The sequence below is a fragment of the Peromyscus maniculatus genome, chromosome 5, assembly GCF_049852395.1.
Source record: "Peromyscus maniculatus bairdii isolate BWxNUB_F1_BW_parent chromosome 5, HU_Pman_BW_mat_3.1, whole genome shotgun sequence".
In the NCBI taxonomy this organism is placed as follows: Eukaryota; Metazoa; Chordata; class Mammalia; order Rodentia; family Cricetidae; genus Peromyscus; species Peromyscus maniculatus.
Window position 1 is genome coordinate 128,338,872 of NC_134856.1, and position 11,004 is coordinate 128,349,875.

Consider the following 11,004-nt stretch of genomic DNA (forward strand, 5'->3'; position numbering starts at 1 on the left):
TCTGAGTCCTGGGGATTGGATTGAGGTCAGCAGGCTTGACAGCAAGTGCCTTTATCTGCTGAGCCATCTCACGGGCATTGATTGTTGTTTTAAATACAGAATCTCCCCTATGTATCCCTGACTGGCCTAGCAATCGCTGGCCTTGGGTTTGTGGCCATCCTGATCCTATTGCCTCTTCGTGAGGGGTAACTTCACTCCTTTGCTGGGTGGAGAGTGTAAGCCTTTTGAATATTTTCCTCGGAGGTCAGTTCAAGATCTGTACTCCTATATTACTGTTAAATCCACAGATTTTGCAAAGGGGTGGTAGCCTGATAGCGAGAGGGAGGGGCCAGAGTGTGGAGTCAGTGCTCTGGGGTCAGAGCAGCTGTGAGAGCCTTTTCAGAGGGCAGTCAGTGGCTTAGGGGCTGTTACTGATGGCGGGGAGAAATCAGATGACCACGATACGCCTTTTTGTGAGAAGTGGTGAGAAATCAGACAAGGGAGGCCAGGGCTGAGCTGCCCATCTTGGACCTCAGCGACTCAGAAGGTCTTTGTTTTCAGGCGGCGCTTCTCCTCTCTCCCATTTCCTTCCCATTTTTGTTTCATGCAAACGTGTTTTGTTAATGTGCTAAGACTTGGATGCCCTTTGAGCTTTGGAAAGGCATTTCGTGTGGGCTCCGTCCACTGAGTGCATTTAACTCTGCTGCTGCGAGTCCACCGGAAGCTCCTGGAGCAGAAGGAAGCCCGCGCACCCATTAAATTATCTTCCATTCCCTTTGAGTCTCCCAGCCGTAGAATTTATCTTCCTTTGGCTCCATAGGAAACTGAGGGCCCGGGAAGCTGGGACTCCTCAGACCACACGCAGCTCTCCGGGAGATTCAAGTCCCGCAAACCAGACACCCTTCTACTTCCCTGTATGTCTCCAACCGTTGCTTTAGGATTTGGCAAACGCTTCTTGGTGGGGATGGTCTGGTTTAAGCAGCTGTGAGAAGGAGATTTAGCACAGCTGAGAGGGAATATAATTATTAATAGGTTTTTTGCATTGTGATAATAGGTTTCTCTGATGCAGTAAGCCAGATCAAGCCAAACTGAAAAAGTAATAAAATCAGGTCTATTTAAGCAAAGCAACACTGGGTGAGTCCTCTAGGCCCGGAGATTGGGGCTGGAGAAGTCACGCATCCAAACTGAAGCAGGACAGTTATATAGCCTGTAGGTGAGGGGTAATAACGTGTCCACCACAAAAACTGAGCACTTTAGGCAGGGACTTGGTCTGCTGGCAACTTCAGGGGAGGAGCTACCGCAGCCACTAAGAATGTGGAGCTGGGCTTTTTGGTGCCTTTTCTTTGTTGGAGATCCCCTGAGAGGGTAAGGTTTGGAGAGAGAGGAGTGAAGCTTTCTGGATCAGGCAGGAGTGAACTGGAGGTTCCAGCCAAACAATTATGTCAATACAAAGATTTTTATTAAATAGACAAATAAGAGCCCAGTAAGGTAGCACAAGGCTGTAATCCCAGTACTTGGAAGGTGGACACAGTAGAATCAGGAGTCTAAGACCAGCCTGAGCTACAGAGTATGCTTGAGGCTAGCCTGGGTTCCATGAAACTCCATTTCAAAAGAAAAACATAAAACCAAATAAAAAATGAAGAAGTGAAATAAAGAAGATAAATAATAGACCAAGAAGAGTCTGGTTTACATAGATGATTTATGAAAAAGAGACCTGGGGTAGTGATTAAGACTAGAACTATTGCGGGGTGGTGGTAGCACACACCTTTAATCCTAGCACTTGGGAGGCTGAGGCAGGTGGATCTCTGTGAGTTTAAGGCCATTCTGGTCTACAGAAGTGCGAGAGGTATTATACAGAGAAACCCTGTCTCAGGGAAAAAACAAAACAAAATAAAAACTAGAACTATTAGCATCATCAGCCTAGTCTACTTTAGATACTGGCTGAGCCATGGACTAGCCAGGTGACCTTGTTCTACCTAAGGGTTGGTTTTGTTTATTTGTTTTGGTCTGTGAAGAGCATATATAAAGCAGGGTTAGTGTTATATGCTTATAATCCTAGCTCTCAAGTGGCTAAAGTAGGAGTGTGGCTGTGAGTTCAAGGCCATCTTGCACTACATAGTGAGTTTCAAGCTAGCCAGGGCTACAAAATGAGACTGTGTCTCAAAACAACAACAACAAAAACAAACAAACAAACAAAAAAATGGGTTCTGCAGTTAAGAGCATGTACTGCTCTTGCAGAGGACCTGGAATTGGTTCCCAGCACTCACATGGTGGCTCACAACCATCCATAACTGCAGCTCTAGGGGATCTGCGGCCCTCTTCTGACCTCCACAGGCACCAGGCATGCAGGTGGTATATATACATACAAACACACATACATACATACATACAGGCAAAACACTCATACACAGAAAATAAAATTGAATAACTCTTTAAAAAACAACAGCAGCATAGAGACAATATGTAGCATTTAGGGACTATAATAATATTAACATAGCCATTGTGCCGCCTAGGGCAAATACATGCTCAGTAAATGGGTCGTATACTCACAAATATATTCATTCATCAATGTTTTGTATGTATAAAGAAACACATAGAGCACATTTGGGAGTTGTCTAGTTGAATTAAAAGTGATATATATTGTTTTCCATGTCTAACATCCTCATGGTTAAGGTAAGTTGGCATGATAGTCAATAGACTTGATGATACTGGAGGCCTGCCCTCTGCCATCTGCCTGCTGAATTCCCGTTCATCTTTAAACCTGTTCGTTCTTGTGTGATCTTCCAGGAGCAATTGGGTTTTGTTCTTTTCTGTGTTCGATTTGTACTCTGGCCCCTGCTCTGTGGTTACTTTAATTCAGGGTTCCTGCCATCTCCCCTTTGCGATTGTGAGAGTCTGAGACAGGGTGGCCTTATTCACGGTCCCTTCTTCTCTCCTGATCCTTTAGCCCGGGTAACCATTCACTGGATTGAAATAGATTGAATCAAATACCTTTACAGAAAACAGGGTCACATGGAATATTCGGGACTCGGGAGGCTGTCTGCTCCTTTTACAGCCTTATGTTGGATCCAAGGCCCTGACATGGATGTGCAGGAGATTTCACACCACATTGGATGTCACTCAAGGATCCTGTCATTGCAGACAGACAATGTGGTGTTACCTGCCAGCAAATGTCGGGTTTCCCATAGGCTTCCATTGGAACTGCTGTCCTCTGGGATGTGAATGGCTGTGTGGCTCACTTTCTGTGTGATGCTAAGGAAGAAGAAGTCAGGTGTTAGTTCAGGAGTCATGCTTGGGCGTCCTGGGTTCCCCTGTGAGAGACTGAGTTTAGTTCTTTGCCATTAACCTGTCAATAAGAGGATCTCTTTATTTTTAGTCTCTACTAATGAGTAGATTTGATCTTTGAAAAAAATCAGTTTACTTTGTTTTCTGTGTATGAGTGTTTTGCCTAAATATATGTCTGGGTACCATGTGTGTGCCTAGTTCCCTCAGAGGCCGGCAGAGGGGGTTGGATGCCCTGGTGATAGCGTTAGAGGTGGGTGTGAGCCAACTGACTGACAGGGATGCTGGAAATGGAACCCTGGTCCTCTGGAAGAGCAGCAAGCAGTGTTAACTGTTGAGCTGTCTCTCCAGCTATTAGTAGGTTTTTTTTTTTTTTTTTTTTTTGTGACTGTCAGTATCCTTTTGGAGAAACAGGACTGCGTTTTCTTGTCAATAGTGGTCATCAAATAACAGTGATACTATAAATGGGAAATAGAATCTATGTTCTGCTCTTTTGGTGTTATTTATTTATTTATTTTGAAACAGCAACTCCTGTAGTTCAGACTGACCTCAAGTTGGCTGGCTATATAGCCAAGGAGGGCCTTAAAGTCCTCCTGCTTGTACCTTCTATCTGCTGGGATTACTGATATGCATCACCAACCCTTGTTCTAGGAACTGTTTTGTATATTCACATTTTGTATATAGTTGCTGCGCCTGTTTTTTCAATTGCAGAGGAGGCTTCTTTGGAGGACTTGGCGTTCTTGAGACGGGGCATGATTTACACGTATATGTTTCTCTCTGCTGTGGTTCTTTGCTTTTCTTTTAGCAAGTCTGTGTTTATCTTATTCTGGAATTTACTCCACACACTTTATTGGCCATGGCCCACCAAAGGTGGGATGGTAGGGGTGACTGCCCTGAGTAGACACAATAAGGGATGCATTGAGTATATAATTTTGCAGCAATAAATAAACCCAGCTGAGGTCAATCTGCTTCTTTATCTCAGCATGCCCTCCTTACTCTAAACAAATGTCATCTGGGAAACACTCTTTCCTGAAGAAAGTGTATTGGCTTCAACTCTAAACAAGTGCTATGATTATTGTTGAGTTTTAATGGTATGCATTCAATCTATAAAATACATTGTGTTACTTATTCTTTAACAAGTGTTATTTCTCTGCAGAAATTAATTCATTGTACTCACTTAAGTTCCCCTCCCCCCTTTTTTTTAAAATCAAGTTTATTTTATTTTGTGGTCTGGAAATTGAACCTAGTGGTCATGTATACTCAGCAAGCTCTACCATGGAGCTGTGGAATTGGAACCAGGGCCTCATGCATACTTGGCAAACTCTACCACAGAGCCGTAGCCCCACTTTAAAGGCTATTCTGAAATGTACGAAAAGCAACAGTTCGTGTTAATTATAGAGCTGGCCTCATCCTCCTTCCTCAGGGTCCCAAGTGTTGAGTTATAGGTTTGTGCCATGGTACTGCAGGGTTCCTGCTTTTCTCCCATTCTTCTGCTTCCTCCTGAAGGCCGTAACTTCCTGTCTATCACCTTGATTGCTTCTAGACTTTTCCAGGGACTTCCTACCATCCTATGGCCAGACACAGTGCCTGCTGCTTTTGTTCAGACCCTGTTTAAATGGAAACCAGAAAATTTCTACTTATACAAGTTGGCTCATGATCTCTCTCTGTCTCTGTCTCCCTCTCTCTATATCAGTCTATGCAGCCTGACATACAGATATGTCTCACTATATATATTTATATAATTATACATATTATATCATAATGTATAATAACTGCATAATTCAATATAGATATGATATATATTATATATTAGAGGGAGAGTGTATCTATATCTGGCTATACATACTTACTTTTTTTTCTTAAAAATAATGAACATTTATTAACTCACATGTCTGACAGGATTAGGAAATCTGAGCCTGCCCTGCACACACGGTTGTGGCTCAGGTTCCTCAGGCTGGGCAGTGAGGAAGCACACCGGGGCAGCAGTGCTGGGAGGTTCAGGGTCCAATCTCCTCAGGCTGGCCCAGGGCTGGGAAGGTTGCCTTCCAGAACAGTTTTCAGTGCCCAGCTTCTGCTGGCTGAGTAGCTCTCAGGCTGCAATGGCAGCAGCAGCTAGCTTCCCCGGAAGTGTGTGACCTGGACATCGTCATTTAAGAAGTAAGTCCTTAAGAGGTCAGAGTTGAGTTCACTTCAGGGTGGCTGGAGTCTCTGACCCTATGGTACTGTACTCGTGTGTGTTTCAACTATAGATCTGAAGTAAACGATATAAGCACACTGATCGACCAGGCAGAGACCATGTTTATTACAATTCCATCACGCTGTTTGGAATGCTGAATTTGTGTTTACAATGTGAAACAGTAAACTTTGAGGATGTTCTCTTGGCCAAGTGCACAGTTTGCTTCACACTTGATGTTTACTGAACTTGGGTGAAATCCTTAAGATGAAAAATGTCCTTAGAAAATTCTTATTTTAAGACAAGGAATAAAGACATACAATATTAGTTTAGTATGAGTTAGCAATTACCTACACTGTAAACTTATCAGTTTCACATTATTAAAATTCACTTAATTACAGTAATATTGGTATTAGGAGTAAGATAATTCATATAAATTACTCATAGAGGGACATAATACATGTTTTCTTCTATTTTAAAAATATGTTGTGCCTGCTTCTGCAGCACGTATACTAAAATTGGAACGATACAGAGAAGATTAGCATGGCCCCTGCGCAAGGATGACACACAAATTCATGAAGTGTTCCATAAAAATATGTTAATTAATAGTCCATAACTTTCCCATTATAGTAGACTTTTTTGCATAATCACCTATACTGAGCTCAGTAAGATGGAAATGCTCTGGTCTGGGCTTTTCTAGCCATTGCTACTATTTATATCTTTTCGATTTCCAGCTAAGATTAATTTCTCCCTATAGAGAAGGTTAAAAATTGATTTTCCCCAGGTCAGATTTGCTGGATACTGTGCTTCAGAGGTGCCTTTCCTGTACAAACTTCCCCATCTTCCCAGCATCCCTTGCACTGTTCCGGTTACGCAGGAAGCTCAGTCTGGCTTTGTATAAACAAGTCCCTGGAAAAACTGTACATAACCACGGTCTTTGGAAATCAGACTTAAAATACATGTTCTTCTGAACTTGTATACGTATTCATTTTCGTTTTAAAACATTCTATTGCTGTTTATATCGACTTGTTTTGTGCATGGAAAATGGGGTGTGCGCACGCTATAGTGCTTATGTGGAGGTCAGGGGACAACTTGTGGCAGCCACTTTCCTCCTTTTGCTGTGTAGGTCCTGGGATTGAACCCAGGACCAGGAAGATCCATGAGGCTCAAGCCCAGTCATTGTGACAGAGAGTAATTGTGCCCTTTAATTAATTACTGCAAGGAACAGAGACTATCCCTTTATGAATGCCTGCTTCTGCTCCTGAGGGTAAAAAGGGTAGTAATGGAGCAGAAACCCAAAATGAATCCAGGAAATGAGGCCCCTGATTCACTGTTAAAGACCAGCCCAGAATGTGTCAGTGTCTCTTATACTGACCTTAAGGAAGAGTGTCAGCTTCCTGAAACCCTTTCAGAACCGCAGGCTTGAATATGTGCCCTGCATCCACCTGCAGATTTCCCCTCATGTATTTTCATTTAACAGAATTGCTTGGGGAAAGCTTCTCGGCCGTTCAGTTCAACCTCCTGACACTTGTTGTGGGGTGGGTCGCCCTCTGGTTGGTACTGTTGTTCTGTCATGGGCCAGCTAGTTACCCATTAACCACCCTTCACTCTGCTTTGTTGGGCACGTTAAATACTTTGCTCCTTTAGTCTCTTCCCACAGAGTCCTCGCCTGATGCATGAGAGTTAATCATAGACACTTGGGGATCCAATGCATTTATTGGGTGGGGTCAGTGCCTCACCCTAAGCAAAGGCATTTAAAGAGGGCAGATAATGGGATGAGCTTCAGACTGGTAGGGGAAAGGTGAAAGATGCTTCTAGAGGAGGAACTCTGACTTTGGCATTAGGAAGATCTTAGCTCCTGCTATCTGTAAGTCTGGCAAGTGACTGACTTGTTTATGCCTCAGTTTTCTTACCTCAAACATAGAGACAACAATTCTAGTTGCCAGGGTTGTTTGGGATTAAGTGAAGTGCTAGGTAGTAGAATGTCCAGCATGCTTTGCAGGCCGTGTTAATGGGCAGGGATGCTAGCTCCTCTGAGCATACAGCCTCTGGATCCTCGGAGTTTCTGCCTGGCCAGTTGATCCAATACACTGGCCTTCCCTGGAGTTAACAGGAAGACTCTTGTCAGCTGGGAATAGCAGTACTTGCAAGTGTAAACCTAAAGGATGGTTTCCTATGTACTCATGTAGGTCGTTACTTTGTTCTGTTCTGAAACCGTCTTCCTTTGCTTTGTTTGCATCTTCTTGAGTATGTGGGATGCTGATCACAGTGCAATCGGGAGGCTAAAGGACATGTCTTTGCTTGGAGGCAGGGGCTTTTTCTGAAAGGGGTCAAAGTTTACTTCTTAAACACTATATATCTGAAAATAATGAGCTTCTGGATTTTCAACTTGGAGGGGAGTGAAAGCTATTGTTTTCTTGGACCCCAAAAAAGCACAGTTAAAATATTAAGGAGCCTTGAAAGCCTATGACAAAGATCTTGAGAAGGTGATCTGTACTCTTTATTTAACTTACTAATCCAATGTAATTTGTTCCATTGGACTAAGGAGGAAATTAATGTTTTTCCCTTAACTTCCATGCTAAACAAAACTGACTCTGGTAGGTTTTAAATGAATGACTAGGGGAGCTGGGAAGAGGTTTAATTTGTCGGCTCCTTTCTCTATAAAGTGAGGACGATGGACAGGTATGCAGACCTCTTCTGCCCTCACAGGCTCTGGTTATAGTGGAAACCAGGAGTACCGAAAGGATGTTGAACACCTGTCAGTCATTCCGTATCCTTCAAAGGAAGGTCGTCTGGGCTCTGGAAGATTGCACACTTTTAATTTTCGAAGAGAAAATTCAGTTAAAGGTTTGTAAGCGGAGGCTAAGAGAGCAGCAAGCAACAAGCACCTTTCCCATTATTAATCAGCAAGGCATTACTTCTACATTGCGGTTAAACATCTGTGTGGAGTTTACTTCGTGTTAGGGTGATTTTGTCATTGTTCCATTGCTATGAAGAGACACCATGACCACGGCAATTCTTGTAAGAGAAAACATTTAATGGGGGGCTGGCTTACAGTTTCAGAGGTTTAGTCCATTATCATCATGACATCATGGCGGCATGCATGGTGCTGGAGCAGTAGCTGAGAGTTAGACTTGGATCCACAGGCTGAGAGAGGGACTCTGTGCTTGGCATGGGCTTTTGAAACCTCAGTCCACCCTCAGCAACACACTCCTCCAGCAAGGCCACACCCCCAATGCTTCTAATCCTTTCAAACAGTGCCTGGTAACTAAGCATTCATATTTACAAGCCTATGGGGGCCATTCTCCTCAAACCACCACAGAGGGCCAGGGTTAGGGTTTGACTCTTACATTGTTGTACTTTGATTAAGCAGTGTACACTGTGTTAAAACCTTTTCCTCCTTCTATGGGGGTCTTAAATTGTACCTCCTGGCAGTCACATTGACAATGCACTATTCTCTAAAGGTTTTGTTACAGATTTGCTCAATAAAACTTAAAGAGACAAAGCTTGGGTAACTCAGCATTGAGAGGTGTTGAGCTCAGACCTTCCATCAAATTTTACTGTCTCTTCTCCACTTTAAATTGTACTTAACTTTACAAGGTATTTTAGTGGTAACTTCAAGAAACCACCTTACTCCTCTCAAGGGTTTGAATTAAGTCCACAGGGATGTCACACTCTGTGGTGGTATTGTGTTCCCCAAAATATTGTGTACCCTAATAAACTTATCTGGGGTCAGAGAACAGAAAGCCACTAGATACTTAGGCTAGAAAATGTTGGCACTCACGCAAGTGAGCCAACATTTATCCTAGCATTCCAGAGGCAGAGATCCATCTGGGATCTCTGTGAGTTCAAGGCTACATTGGAAACAGCCAGGCATGGTGTTTAATCCCAGAAAGCGAGCCTTTAATCCCAGGGAGTGATGGTAGAAGGCAGAAAGATATGTAAGGCGTGAGGACCAGGAACTAGAAGCATTTGGCTGGTTAAGCATTTGGCTAGTTAAGCTTTTAGGTTTTGAGCAGCACAGTTCAGCTGAGAGCCATTCGGATATGAGGACACAGAGGCTTCCAGTCTGAGGAAACAAGATCAGCTGAGAAGTTGGCCAGGTGAGGTTAGCTGTGGCTTGTTCTGTCTCTTCTGATCTTCCAGTGTTCACCCCAATACCTGGCTCAGGTTTGATTTTATTAATAAGAACTTTTAAGATTCATGCTACAACACTCCAACACTTTCCAAGTACCTTCTTCATCCTTAAACTCATTTAATTCTTGGTTAAGCCAATCAAATGTGTGCATCATGCTTATGGGTTAAGTATTGCTATAATCAGCTTTTTATAGAGTGGAAACTGAGGTATAGGAAGTATAGGTAACTTGCTGGGCATGTTAGCCTGAAAACCTGGGGCCTTGTTTCAATCTCTATGATGTTTTTACCTCAGTTCAAATCAACACAAACACTTGTTGGAACATGTTCCCTTTTGTAGTTAGAGGTTTCAGGGAAGAATCTCTAAATTGATGTTTGTGGCAATAGAAAGATATTTACTGTAACATGCTGGGGACACAGAATTTCTTTTTCTTAAACTACAATGCATGTCATCCTCTTCTTTGGACAATGTTGATTTTTGTGAAATAAATACCATCCACTTTAGAAGAAAGATACTAATATGGTCAATTCCAAAGGCCACAGTAGTTTCATTTATTTGGCAATTAAATGAGAGTCCACTCCTCTGGACACTGCAGGCGTAACAGTGACTGGCAATGGTGAAGCCTCAGCTCTCATGAAGCTGACCTCCAAAGGGTCTGAGCCGGGGGAGACACAGATCAGCAACATATATAATGTGTCAGCCAGTGGTGATGCATGATGCTGAGAAAAAAGAAATTGCGGTTTTAAGGAACATGCAGGAGAAGATGGTAGTTATGCTGTTTATATTAAAACGCAATAGGCGAAGGATGGCCTGGGTAAACTGAGAGATGAGGACTCCTGGTAGGGATGAGCATGTGCCAAACCCCTGAGGTCGGGACCATGCTGGCATTCAGTAATCCTTTATAAGAGCTGAAGATTGGACTTCTGCATCAGCCAAAAAGACTGATGGAGCAGCAGAACCGTCAGCCTGTGGTACCTGGGTGCCTGCAAGGGTGTGTATGTGATTCCAAGAGTGTATAGTGCCGGCCAGTCCAAGTGCTATTCCTACCCTAAGTCTGTATAAGGGGTGTTGTGCTCATTTTTGTCAACACTTGTAGGAATTTCACTTTCCACAGACCCTTTTCATGGTTTATTATTTTTTGGAGCAGGCCATTTTTGTAACGCTTAAAGGATACATCAAGGATGTTTAAATTCAAAGTGTTGATTAAGTGCTCCAGACACTCAGTTCCTCTCTTGGGAGGCAACACTACCACCCTTTATTCTGTGCCTGCAGACAATCTAGATGTCCAGATGCACACTGAGCATAGAGGTGAGAGGTCCAGAGTATCTGTGTTTCCATCCTGGGCTTGTTTTCCTTATATGACCTTAGCAGGTAGCCATACATCTAAATGCCCCCACTCTTTCATCAACAGGAGAGAAAGTCATCACTGGACTGT

At 43.2% G+C, this 11,004-nt stretch overlaps 1 protein-coding gene, 1 long non-coding RNA gene and 1 other non-coding gene across 3 annotated transcripts in view; 2 read left to right on the plus strand and 1 right to left on the minus strand.

The window, feature by feature from the left end:
• Nucleotides 1–11,004, plus strand: part of Rnf144b (ring finger protein 144B) — a 151,792-nt gene that overhangs the window by 39,617 nt on the left and 101,171 nt on the right. The window lies entirely within an intron of this gene.
• On the minus strand, nt 2,523–6,954 carry LOC143273489 (uncharacterized). The gene is made up of 2 exons (XR_013051625.1): nt 6,810–6,954; nt 2,523–3,231 (listed from the first exon to the last, which is right to left on the minus strand). It is a non-coding gene; the product is annotated as an uncharacterized LOC143273489 (long non-coding RNA).
• On the plus strand, nt 5,923–6,029 carry LOC121829951 (U6 spliceosomal RNA). Its single transcript, XR_006072990.1, has one exon. It is a non-coding gene; the product is annotated as a U6 spliceosomal RNA (small nuclear RNA).